Genomic DNA, 11116 nt, shown 5'->3' on the forward strand with positions numbered 1-11116 from the left:
GAATGAGTCTCTTCTCCTGTCCCCTCATCTCCCCTATTCCCATCATCTCCCCCCAAGTGTTGTAGAATTCCATGGCAAAAATAAATTTTTTGCCTAAATGCAAATTTATGGTCACTCTTCACTACCAAATGCTATGTGGAGCAGCAAAAGGAGTGGAGAAACCTGGAGAATCTTAATTTTGCTACTTAATGGGTAACCTAAGGTAAGTTACTTAGTACAGTGCTTGGCACATAGTAGTCACTTAACACTTCCTGACTTCATCTCTGGGAGCAGTTTTCTCCTTTGTAAAGTGAGAGTGTTGGACTTGTAAGGTCCCTTCCAGTGCTCCTTAAATTCTTATCTATGAGCTTTAAAGGGGGTGGGTTAAGGGAGAAGGGAAAAGATTGCAAATTCAAATACAAGAGGCGCACAGAAAATTACAAATCCAGATGCGGCAGGTGTAGGGATTGCAAATCCAGTTGTGGGAGAAGGAATTTCATATCCAGAAGCAGGAGAAGCAAGGGAAATTGTAAATACAGCTGTGGGAGGGACAAGGGGGATAAGGGATAGTTCTACGAGGTGGAGGGAGACAAGAGGTAAAATTACCAGTTTAGAGTCAGAAGGGGACCTCAAAGGCCACCTAGTGCATGCAACTCTTCGCTTTACACAGGATAAAAGAGAAGCCCAGAGATACAGAGATACATACATCTCGTCTGCAGTAGCCCTAAGAAGTAGCAAAGTCGGGTTCAATCCCAGGTCTTTTGATTCCACATTCTACGTTTATACTGTCTTGGTCTGAGCCCCAGAAGGGTTTGGAAGGGTAACAACAATGGAGAAAGAAGTCCCCGAAGGCAGAATGCCAACAGAGGTGGAATAGAAGCCCAAGCCTGCCCCCCCCCCCCTCGGCACTGACTCTGAAGCTGCAGGGACCCGGAGGGGACCAGGACAGCGACAGCGCGCAGCAGGGTGCTGCAGGAGACAGTCCCCGGACTCAACCCTTCACTCGCGGAACTCGTGGCTCGGGCACGGGAGAAGGGGGGGGGCGGGAATTCGAGGGCTCACCCGCCCCTCTCGCACCCAGTCACAACACAGCGCCGCCCCGCCCCGCCCCTCCCTGCCACTCACCGGATTCACCTCCCACATGATGGCGGCCGGAGCGGGGAGCCGCCCCCAGGGGGAGCGGGGTAGGCACAGCGGTGGCCGCTGTGGCAGCGACGGCGACCGCGGCTTTCCGGAGAGCCCTCGGAGGGATCGAAGGGCGGTTTGTCGGGGAGTACCCCACCCCGGCGCCGGCAGCCAACTCAGGCGGCAACGGCAGGCACTTTCGCCTACCGGCCACACTTCCGACTTCCGGCCGCCCTGGAGCCACGCCCCCCTCACCCACTCGTCTGCCAAGGACGGCCGCGGGGCGGGGCGGGAGAAGGAGGTGACCCGGGGCGCCTTCTCACCTCGTCTGCCCCGCCCCGCCGGGCTATGGCAGGCACCTCCTACCCTCCCGAAGTGTAGCGGTCCCTGCCCTCAAGCTGCTTGGGGGCAGGCCTAAGAAGGCGTAGTCCCTGCTTCCCTACCGCCCCCTTTAATAAAGAATAATTCCGGCTGGGGGGTAGGGAAAGCGTCTCAGCGAAGGTCCCCCTGCCCTTCCCCCTCCAGAGGATTCCAACCTGTCTAGTAAATCTGGTCTCGAACATCATCTTCGGAGAGCCTTCCTGGCCTCCCAGTCTTTGGGGACCGGAAATCCCCCACTTCCCTCCTGCGAGATCGTCGGGCCAGGGCCTGTCCTGACCCCTAGGACCCGCGACCCCGGAGGGGATTTTAGGTTTTAGGATAGAGGTCCGCAGTTAGAAGGACCATTCCAAGACAACCAATCAGGGCAATACCTCGTTTTTACAGTGGAGGAAACTTTGGATGGGTGTTTGAGCACCCCCCCCCTTCCCTCCCCCCGTCACCTACCCCCGCCCCCGCCCCGCTCCTAGGGAATTTTGCAGGCAGGGAAACACCCCCCACCCCTCGGTCCATTTGGCCAAATAGGATGAAGGTTCCTTCACGAAGTCCCTGAGGAAAGTTATGACCAGGGAAACAAAAGCCTGGAAATGTTAGAATGAACTACCCTTAGTTTCAAAGAAGTGTGTCAATGTTCAGTGTCACTTACTGTCCCAATTTGGAAGGTTCCTCAGGATACTCTGTGGAAGGTGCCTCACCCAGCATGGATATGGGTCTCCTGATACCTGCTGCCTGAAGCAAGGAAATGCGGTGGCTTGTCTCTCTCTCTCTCTCTCTCTCTCTCTCTCTCTCTCTCTCTCTCTCTCTCTCTCTCTCTCTCTCTCTCTCTCTCTCTCTCTCTCTCTCTCTCTCTCTCTCTCTCTCTCTCTCTCTCTCTCTCTCTCTCTCTCTCTCTCTCTCTCTCTCTCTCCCCCCCTTTCTCTCTCTCTCCCCCTCTCTCTCTCTCTCCCCCTCTCTCTCTCTCCCCCACCTCTCTCTCCTTCCCCACCTCTCTCCTTCCTGTCATACCTCAAGTCCTTCTAGAATAGCTTATAGGGTCCTATCTCCAACCACTTCTTCAACCAGACTGGAGCAAAAGTATAGGCTTTTCCAATCTCAGGACTCTATTTCCATAATGCAAGATTTAAAAAAAATTTTTTTCTGAGTTTTCACTGAATTTCTGGGCCCTCAGACCTTCTTCACCTCTCTTAATATCAAAAAGTCTCCATCCCCACTAATTTCCATGACTCCTTTAAGAATGATGACACTTTATTTTCCCAGTTATGTAGGAAAAGATGTCATACTGTATAATATTTGTGTTTTTTTCTTCCTTTTATGCTTCAAGGCCCAAGAAGACAAGATTCATTTTCATGTTTCCTCTGATTTTTGGATGACTTCTAGCACTTAGCAAGTGCTCTCTCTCTACAAAGCAAGTACTTAATATTTATTAAATTAAATTGAGGAGTGATTCCTACCCCTTTATGCTGTCTGACAAATACTTCATAGTACCAGAAAGTTTAACTTTTTCATCTGCTTGACTTTTAAGTGTTTTTTTTTTTAATTGCATTATATTTATCATACCATGGAAAGGAATATTTATGGACTTAATGCTGCCACAGTCCTTGAAGCCAAGAAAGGCTTACTTTAATGGAAAATCTTTGAATTATATGTTCTAGGTGGTTGTGTTTTAGAATGGCAAAGTCATTCAATAAAGATCCTAATTGGATAAGGCCCACTTTTAGCATGCTGAATTCAGAAAAGTCCTAGTTTTCACAAAAAGGGCTCATTCTTTTATCTTCAGTTTGGTGTTTCAAGGATGAGTTGTATCAGGGAACAGTTAGAGATTGTTAAAAATGTTGCAAAATTTGCCATATGTGATGCAACCTACTCTAACTGAATTTTGCCTTGAGCTCATCATTGCCTTACTACATTTGCCTATTCATGAGATATGTACTAATAGCATAACTCACTGGGTTACTCATCTAAGTGTATGTCACATATTGAAAAATAGGTATTCTTCATCCATTTGGCTTTCCAATTCCAAGAAAACCAATCTCTTCTGAATGGGTGCAGATCTCATTGAGAAGATTCTGAAATACAAGGAGTTGATTCTCTCAGCATGTCACCTACAAATAGGAACATCTCCCAAATTTCATCATGTACAGGAAATATTTGTTCCATTTGAACTCTGCACAGAACATAAGCACTTTTAGGAAATATGGTTCCCTATTTTATGCCTCAATTGAATTTGATAATCAGAGGATCATTGAATAAAGCTTTCACTGTGGTTGCATCAAGGAAACATGATAAACTTATGTGTATGGCATATACTTTGTTGAAATAGCACCTTTAAAGGTGTGTTATAGTCTACTTAGTCAAATACTATTTAAACAAATGAACAAGTCACATGACCAATAGAATGACAAAGTAATTACTTTTGCCATAATGACCCAAAAACTAAGAAAATATTACTTTAATTACAAGAAGATCTAAATAGTTGATGAGGACTTCAATGTGCCACTTTCTGACTTAGATAATACAAAGGAAAGGTAAATGAGGAAAAATAAGAACTGAAAAATAACATTAGGAAAGTGATATGATAAATTATTTTTGACTTTTGAATGTAAGCATTAAAATTAACTACTTAGCACCTTTAAAAATTATTTGGGGAAGAAAGAACTCAAAGCAAGTCTCAAATACAAACTTTGTAGAACTTAATGCAATAAAAATGGCAATCAATAAAGAATATAAATGGATATAGATTTACTGGAAATTAAGGTTAGACTAAAAAGTGAGTTAAAGAATAAATGATAGAAGTATTAATCATATTAAGGAAAACAAAACAAGATTTGGGCTATGTAGGTAAATTTGAATGTTCATATTAACAAAAAAGAAAAAGCAAATTAATTGATCGTACACATTTTAAAACCTAAAAAATCAGCAAACAATTACTTAAAATTATTGCTCTTCTGTATTTTAAGTAGTGCCAAATCATTTTGATAACTGATGTGTTATAATTTGGTTTGAAGTCTGGAAGAGCTATTTCACCTTCATTATATCATTTTTTTTATCATTCTTTCTTGATTTTCTAAGCCTTTGTTTCTTAAAGTGAATTTTACTATTATTTTATCTAGCTCTGTAAAGTATCTCTTTGGTGGGTTGATTGGTATAGCATTAAATTTGTTAATTAACTTGATAGTATTGTCATTGTTATTATTTTGGTATGGTCTAGCCATGATCAATCAACATTTCTGGTCTTCTAAGTTGTTTATTATAGCTTTAATGAATATTTATTTTGAGTATATTTTCAGGGATTGACTACCAAATACTTGTTGTAGTTATTTTGAATTTTGAATTTGAATTTTGAATATTTTGAATAAGGTTCTCCTTTCCATTATTGCCTCCAGAGCTTTGTTTTTATTATATAGAAATGCTGTTGGTTTTTATCAATATATTTTGTAGCCTGCAACTTTGCTAAAAGTATTTTCTCAGTTTTTTTTTTTCAGTCAAGTTCCTAGAATTTTCTAAGTAGAGCTTTGTGTCAATAGAGAATAGAGGAAGATTCATGTTTCTTTGCTTATCTTTATACCATTAATTTATCTGCCATATTGATATTTCTAACATTTCTACAACTATATCAAGTTATAACAAAGAAAAGGGGCATCCTTGCTTTATTTGTGAATATAATGCCACCTAGTGTATCTCCATTACATGTTGTAGGGCCTGGAATTTTAACCAATAAATAATATAAGGCCATTTCTCCAAGAATACATCATTATCATTAGGGGTATGCAATCTATTAATAAGGGATCTATCACATGTAGCCTGTAGGTAGAAAGACTCTTCATGAACCTTGACCCTCTCTTTTATAGAGAACCTATCTTCTTTTTGATTGGCCTGGAATTCATCCTTTGGACCACCCCTGGCAGTCCTAATTGGTAAGATATTTTGAAAGAGGAGGTGAACTTAAAGACCTTAACACCTCCCCCATTACTTCATCAGAGGGAAAGGCTAACCCTCAGGTGATGGATTCCTGCAACTTTTTCCAAGCTAAGGAAACATGATCAACCCACCCTTCTTTGGTATATTAAGTAATGGAATGGCAGCAAGCTTGTGAAGATCAGCTTTTTCTAGCAATCTTCACCTGGAAAAATATAAGTTGGCTCAGTCATGCTTTCAGTGGCTTTTTTCCTACATTGTGAACTGGGTCACCCCAAAGCTAGATGATATGTTTATCAAGGACAAAGAGGATGTATGCTTTCAAATGCCTTAGGAAGTGTGTTCTAAAAACAAAACAAAAACAAAAAAAAATAAGCTAAGTCCAAGTCCAGTTGGGTATCTTGAGGCTTAGGAGTAATTTATCTTAGGAGCACCTTGACTTTGGAAGGTTAGGGATTTGGAATAATGAATGGTTTTACATAGAAATATTGCTAATATATAATATAATTCAACATTAATTTTCCTCAATATTTACTTGGGGGGTTAGGTACTTTTATCCTATTGATAATTTATAGGGACATTTATAATTTTTTTATCTTATTTTATTCCAGTAATAAATTTCCACGTAAGTTTTCCAAGTTTACATGATTAATGTTGTCTCCCTCCCCTTTTCCCTCCCCTCTCCTAGAGCTGACAAGCAATTCCATTGGCTTATACATGGATTATCACTCAAAATCTATTTACATATTGCTCATTTTTGTAAGAGAGTAATCTAATAAAACCAAACCCCAAATAATATACCTAAATGAATATGTAATAAATAATGAGTTTTCATCTGCTTTTCTACTCCAACAGTTCTTTTTCTAGATGTGGATAACATTCTGTGAGAGTGAAAATTATGAGACTGGCCTTAAATTAATAATTTTATTAACGAAAGGTAGTAGGGGAAAAGGATGGAAAAATAGGAGAGATAACAAAGGTTCTTTCCTTATTGCCCCATTTAGCTTGCAACCACCACGAGGGCCCCCTAGCCACACTACACAGGCAAGTCTAGTCAGCAACAAACATGGAAGAGAGTGAAATCCACCCTTGTTTCTGTTTATTAAACCTTCTCTCTACCCACTCATTCTTATATATCACATTTCAGGAGCCACTATGGCTTCCTATTTTGCTGTCACCACCCCAGGGGTACAGTCTAGGGAGCATTGCAGGGAAACTTAACCTGCCTTCTGTCTAATGATCTCTTGACCCCTTTGCTACATTTTTCTGGCTGTCATTCTAGACTCATGACTCAATTCACCCAATGATATCCTTCATACATTCCTGGCCTCTGGGTCAAATTATCAGCAGATGAGGTCAAGTGTGCGATCCCAAGAGAGGGAGGAAGAGTAAATTTCCTTCACTCAATTCCTTTTCATAAGTCCCTCACAATTGTCCTGGATCATTGCTTTGCTTTTAGTAGCAAAGTCTATCACACTTGACTGTATAGGGACATTTTTTAAAGCATAAATTAGTGTCATACATTGTGAAAAAATTTTTTCAGCAAACACTAAGATAATCATGTGTTTTGTATGATTTTTAAAAAATATGACTAATTTTAGTACTTATTTCCTAATGTTGAATCATCCTTGGTATACAGTTGGGCAAAATAACTTCTTTTTTTTTTTTTTGGAAACTGTAAGATAAGTCTTTATTACTGATGGCCTAGAAAGCCAGGCAATGAAGTTTACATTTGGTACAATGGGAAACAAGTTCTCAAAGAATTGATTTAAAAAATGATTATAATATACTCTCTCTAAGGAAATTTTTATGTTGTAGATTATATAGTGACATATATTATATATTTACATATAAATATATTAAGGAAGTATTTGGTAGTCATAGGCTGGATTGATTAGAGAGGCAAAAAACTAAAGACAGGGAGTATAACTTAAAGTATAGGAGTAATGACAGTTTATACTAGAATTTTGGAAGTAGGAATGGAAAGAAAGGCATATTGAGGAAAAAATTGATGTGACTGGGTGATGGAGTGGAACAAGGTTTGAGTTATGAAGGGAAGTTATGAATCCAAAATGACTCAAAGTTTTCAAGCTTAAATTCCTGTGTTAACAATGGATTCAATGAAAGAGAAGCTAGTTGGGGCCAGAAGGGTAGGGGAAGAGAGAGTAAATTCAGTTTTGCAAATCCAAGGACAATTATTTAGTAAGAATTCAAAAATACTGAAATCAAGCTTGGGAAACAATATAAGACTAAAGTGAGAGATTCTAACATCATACATATATAAGTGAGGGACAAAATGATTGTTTCTTTTGATGCTCTCTGTGAAGATAACTATCCTTCTTCCTTTGTATAATCATCTTTCATAAAGAAACATAACATGTGAGAAAGCATGGTAGAACTGAGACTCTGAGACCAGTCTTATTTTGCTGTGCTTCTAAAGAGACTGGCATTGATGTAAAGGGCTTGGGGTAGAATACATATTGCTAAGAATAGAAACTATCAAGAAATATTTTCCCATAGGAAAGAATGAAGTCTCTTGGTAGGAAAATGGAAAGCACTACTGAACTTGTAGAACTTTTGTTTAGAATGTTCCATTTAGAGCTTGGACTCCATTCCACTAACTATAGAGCTTCACTAACATCCTAAGTTCACACTTCCTCCTCCCAACACTGTACTACTCCCATCTCTATTTATCATTGATGTACAAAGGTGTACTAAAGGATATAGATCCACATAAATATTTCCTCTTCCCTAGGAAAATTATACCAGTTCATTAGATCCTAATCATAGATAGCCAGTAAAGAACAGAAGTACCAAGAAAGGTTCCCATCTTCCACTAAGAATTTATGACCTTATATTAATCACGATCAAGTCCTGGGAGTTCCTGGCCCCGTAGAGGAGATCAGTTTCTTCTCATACTTTGTGGCTCATTGTGTCTCCACTCCAGAGTTTCTACTCTTTAAAAAATATTCTAATGAAAACTTAAGTTTCGCTTAAGTCTAAGATGTCCCCAACAGGGTCCTTTATCAAAAAGTATTTAATGGGCAACTTTTATTTTTTTTTCACTACAAATGAAATTACTAAAACACAAAAGATTTCATAAGTGCACACTGAAAAATTCTTAAAGTATTCAAAAGTCACAGACAATTCAACATATTCTCTATCTGGCCCAGCATACACGAGTCATTTTCCTGTCAGTGATCATCTTCTCTTCTGAAAAAAAAACCTCAAAAAATCCATTTTTATGATTTCTGTTGTTAGTTATGTTCTGAAAAAGAGGTATAAAGTACAAAAGGCCAAGCACTCCCCAAAGCTCTGTGAAGATTAAATTAACTCTCCTCTGATTGCAAAGATTAAATTACCTCTCCCCTGCCCATTTTTAGATTTAATCACCAGAAGTGTAAACACCCCACTTACACTTGAGTGGGGGAGATCTGTGACCCACATGCGCAATAGTGGGTGACAAATCAGAATCAGACTGACTGCCCCCTGAGCAGTCCTAACCAAAGTTTTATCTGTAATTTGTACACATAAAGTAGAGGAAAGCCACAGGAAGTAACAAAAATGATCTTTAAAAATGCCAAGAACTTCCTATGAGGAGATTCTTCAGTCTTTTCCTTTTCGACTTGACTTTGGAGGAGCTCTGAATGAGGATCTTGGACTATTCCTACTTTCCTTAAACTACCACTTGGGTTGAGTGAAAAGGCTGACTCCTTTCCTGGATTTTCCGAAGGTATTAGCCTCAGAAGAGGCCTACCGTCCTGAGAGAGGCTCACTGCATCCCCAGGTCTTTTCTGACTCTTCCCACTGAAATGATTAAAAATTTCTTGAAGACTATTTCCAACCTCTTTCACACTTTCTTTGTATTGGTCTTCTCCTCACCTCCTCCATGCACTTCTTCATGAAATATAAAATTACTCCTTTTTATTTTTTCCTCTTTATTTCTTTTCCCATTTCTCTTACTATTATCCTCTTTCTTTACCAATTGGTTAGAGTGACTCTTCAAATGCTCATTGCGCCTCGCCATCCAAAACGTGCCCAGACAGTTCGCGCATTTTACAACGTGAGTCGTCTTAGAGATCCATCTTATTTGCAAACATTCCAGTCCTGCCTTGACGACAAGCTGTCTGCCAAGGGACCACTCACTGGAAGTTCAACCGAGAAATGGAACCAGTTCAGAGACTCAGTGAAGGAAACATCAAAGGCAGTCCTAGGCCCAAAACAACGCAACCACCAGGACTGGTTCGACGAGAACAACACTGCTATTGAAGACCTATTGAGCAAGAAGAACAAAGCCTTTATGGAGTGGAAAAATAAACCAAACTCTGCTCCTAAAAAAGGACAGATTCAAGTCTCTCCAAGCCATGGCGCAGCGTGAGATCAGGAAGTTGCAAGACCGATGGTGGGGAAAAAAGGCAGAAGAAATCCAGCGGTTTGCTGATATGAAAAACTACAAACAATTTTTCAGTGCCCTCAAGACTGTCTATGGACCATAAAAACCCACCACTACTCCCTTGCTATCCTCTGATGGTGACACTCTCATAAAAGATAAAAAAAGGCATCAGCAACAGGTAGAAAGAACACTTCAGTCAGTTTCTCAAATGACCCTCTTCAGTCAACTAAAGGGCCCTTGACCAGATCCCCCAAAACCGCTCCATTGAACAACTTGACATCCCTCCTTCAATAGAGGAAGTCCAAAAAGCCATTAAACAAATGAGTGCAGGCAAGGCACCCGGGAAAGATGGGATCCCAACTAAGGTGTACAAGGCCTTAAATGGAAAGGCGCTCCAGGCATTCCACATAGTGCTGACCAGCATATGGGAAGAGGAAGACATGCCCCCAGAACTGAGAGATGCCTCCATCATAGCCCTATACAAGAACAAAGGTGCACGAGCAGCCTGTGACAACTACAGAGGCATCTCACTACTCTCCACTGCCGGAAAGATCCTCACCCGTGTTATACTCAACAGACTCCTATCATCTGTTTCAGAGCAGAACCTGCCTGAATCACAATGTGGCTTCCGACCAGATCGCAGCACCATCGACATGGTCTTCACGGTGAGACAAATGCAGGAAAAATGCCTTGAGCAGAACCTGAGTCTCTACATTGTCTTCATAGACGTGACAAAGGCGTTCAACACAGTGAACAGGGAAGCATTGCGGGTGATCCTCAGCAAGCTCGATTGCCCAGCAAAATTTGTCAAACTGATCCAGCTCTTTCATGTCGACATGACAGGGGAAGTCCTATCTGGTGGAGAGACTTCCGATCGCTTCAAAATCTCCAATGGTGTGAAACAAGGCTGTGTCCTCGCTCCGGTACTATTCAACCTATTTTTCACCCAAGTATTACGACATTCTGTGATGGATCTAGACCTGGGCATCTACATCAAATACCGACTGGATGGCTCACTATTTGACCTTCGCCACCTGACTGCAAAAACAAAGACAACAGAGAGACTCATTCCGGAAGCTCTCTTTGCAGATGACTGTGCTCTCATGGCCCACCAAGAAAATCATCTCCAATCCATTGTGGACAGGTTCTCTACCGCAACAAAACTGTTTGGCCTGACCATTAGCCTCAGCAAAACAGAGGTGCTGTTCCAACCTGCACCATGGAGGCCCACTAACCAGCCGTGCATTACAATCGATGGCACGCAGCTTTCTAACATCAACACCTTCAAGTACCTGGGCAGCACCATCACCAACGACAGGTCACTAG

General features: G+C 40.9%; 1 protein-coding gene across 9 annotated transcripts in view; it reads right to left on the bottom strand.

The window, feature by feature from the left end:
* The window catches only part of PARP11 (poly(ADP-ribose) polymerase family member 11), a 35462-nt gene extending 33216 nt beyond the window's left edge, over window positions 1-2246 (bottom strand). For 2 of the 9 annotated variants that reach the window (XM_016425950.2, XM_016425944.2), the window contains exon 1: window positions 1105-1243. The gene's annotated coding sequence lies outside the window, so the exon portion shown is untranslated. Of the gene's footprint in view, window positions 1-892; window positions 1034-1104; window positions 1244-1640; window positions 1743-2128 lie in introns of those variants that run through there. The other 7 variants (XM_056799132.1, XM_007503760.3, XM_016425949.2 and 4 more) reach the window with 6 other exon arrangements.
* Between the last annotated feature and the right edge of the window lie 8870 nt (window positions 2247-11116).

This window comes from Monodelphis domestica, chromosome 5 (assembly GCF_027887165.1).
Source record: "Monodelphis domestica isolate mMonDom1 chromosome 5, mMonDom1.pri, whole genome shotgun sequence".
In the NCBI taxonomy this organism is placed as follows: Eukaryota; Metazoa; Chordata; class Mammalia; order Didelphimorphia; family Didelphidae; genus Monodelphis; species Monodelphis domestica.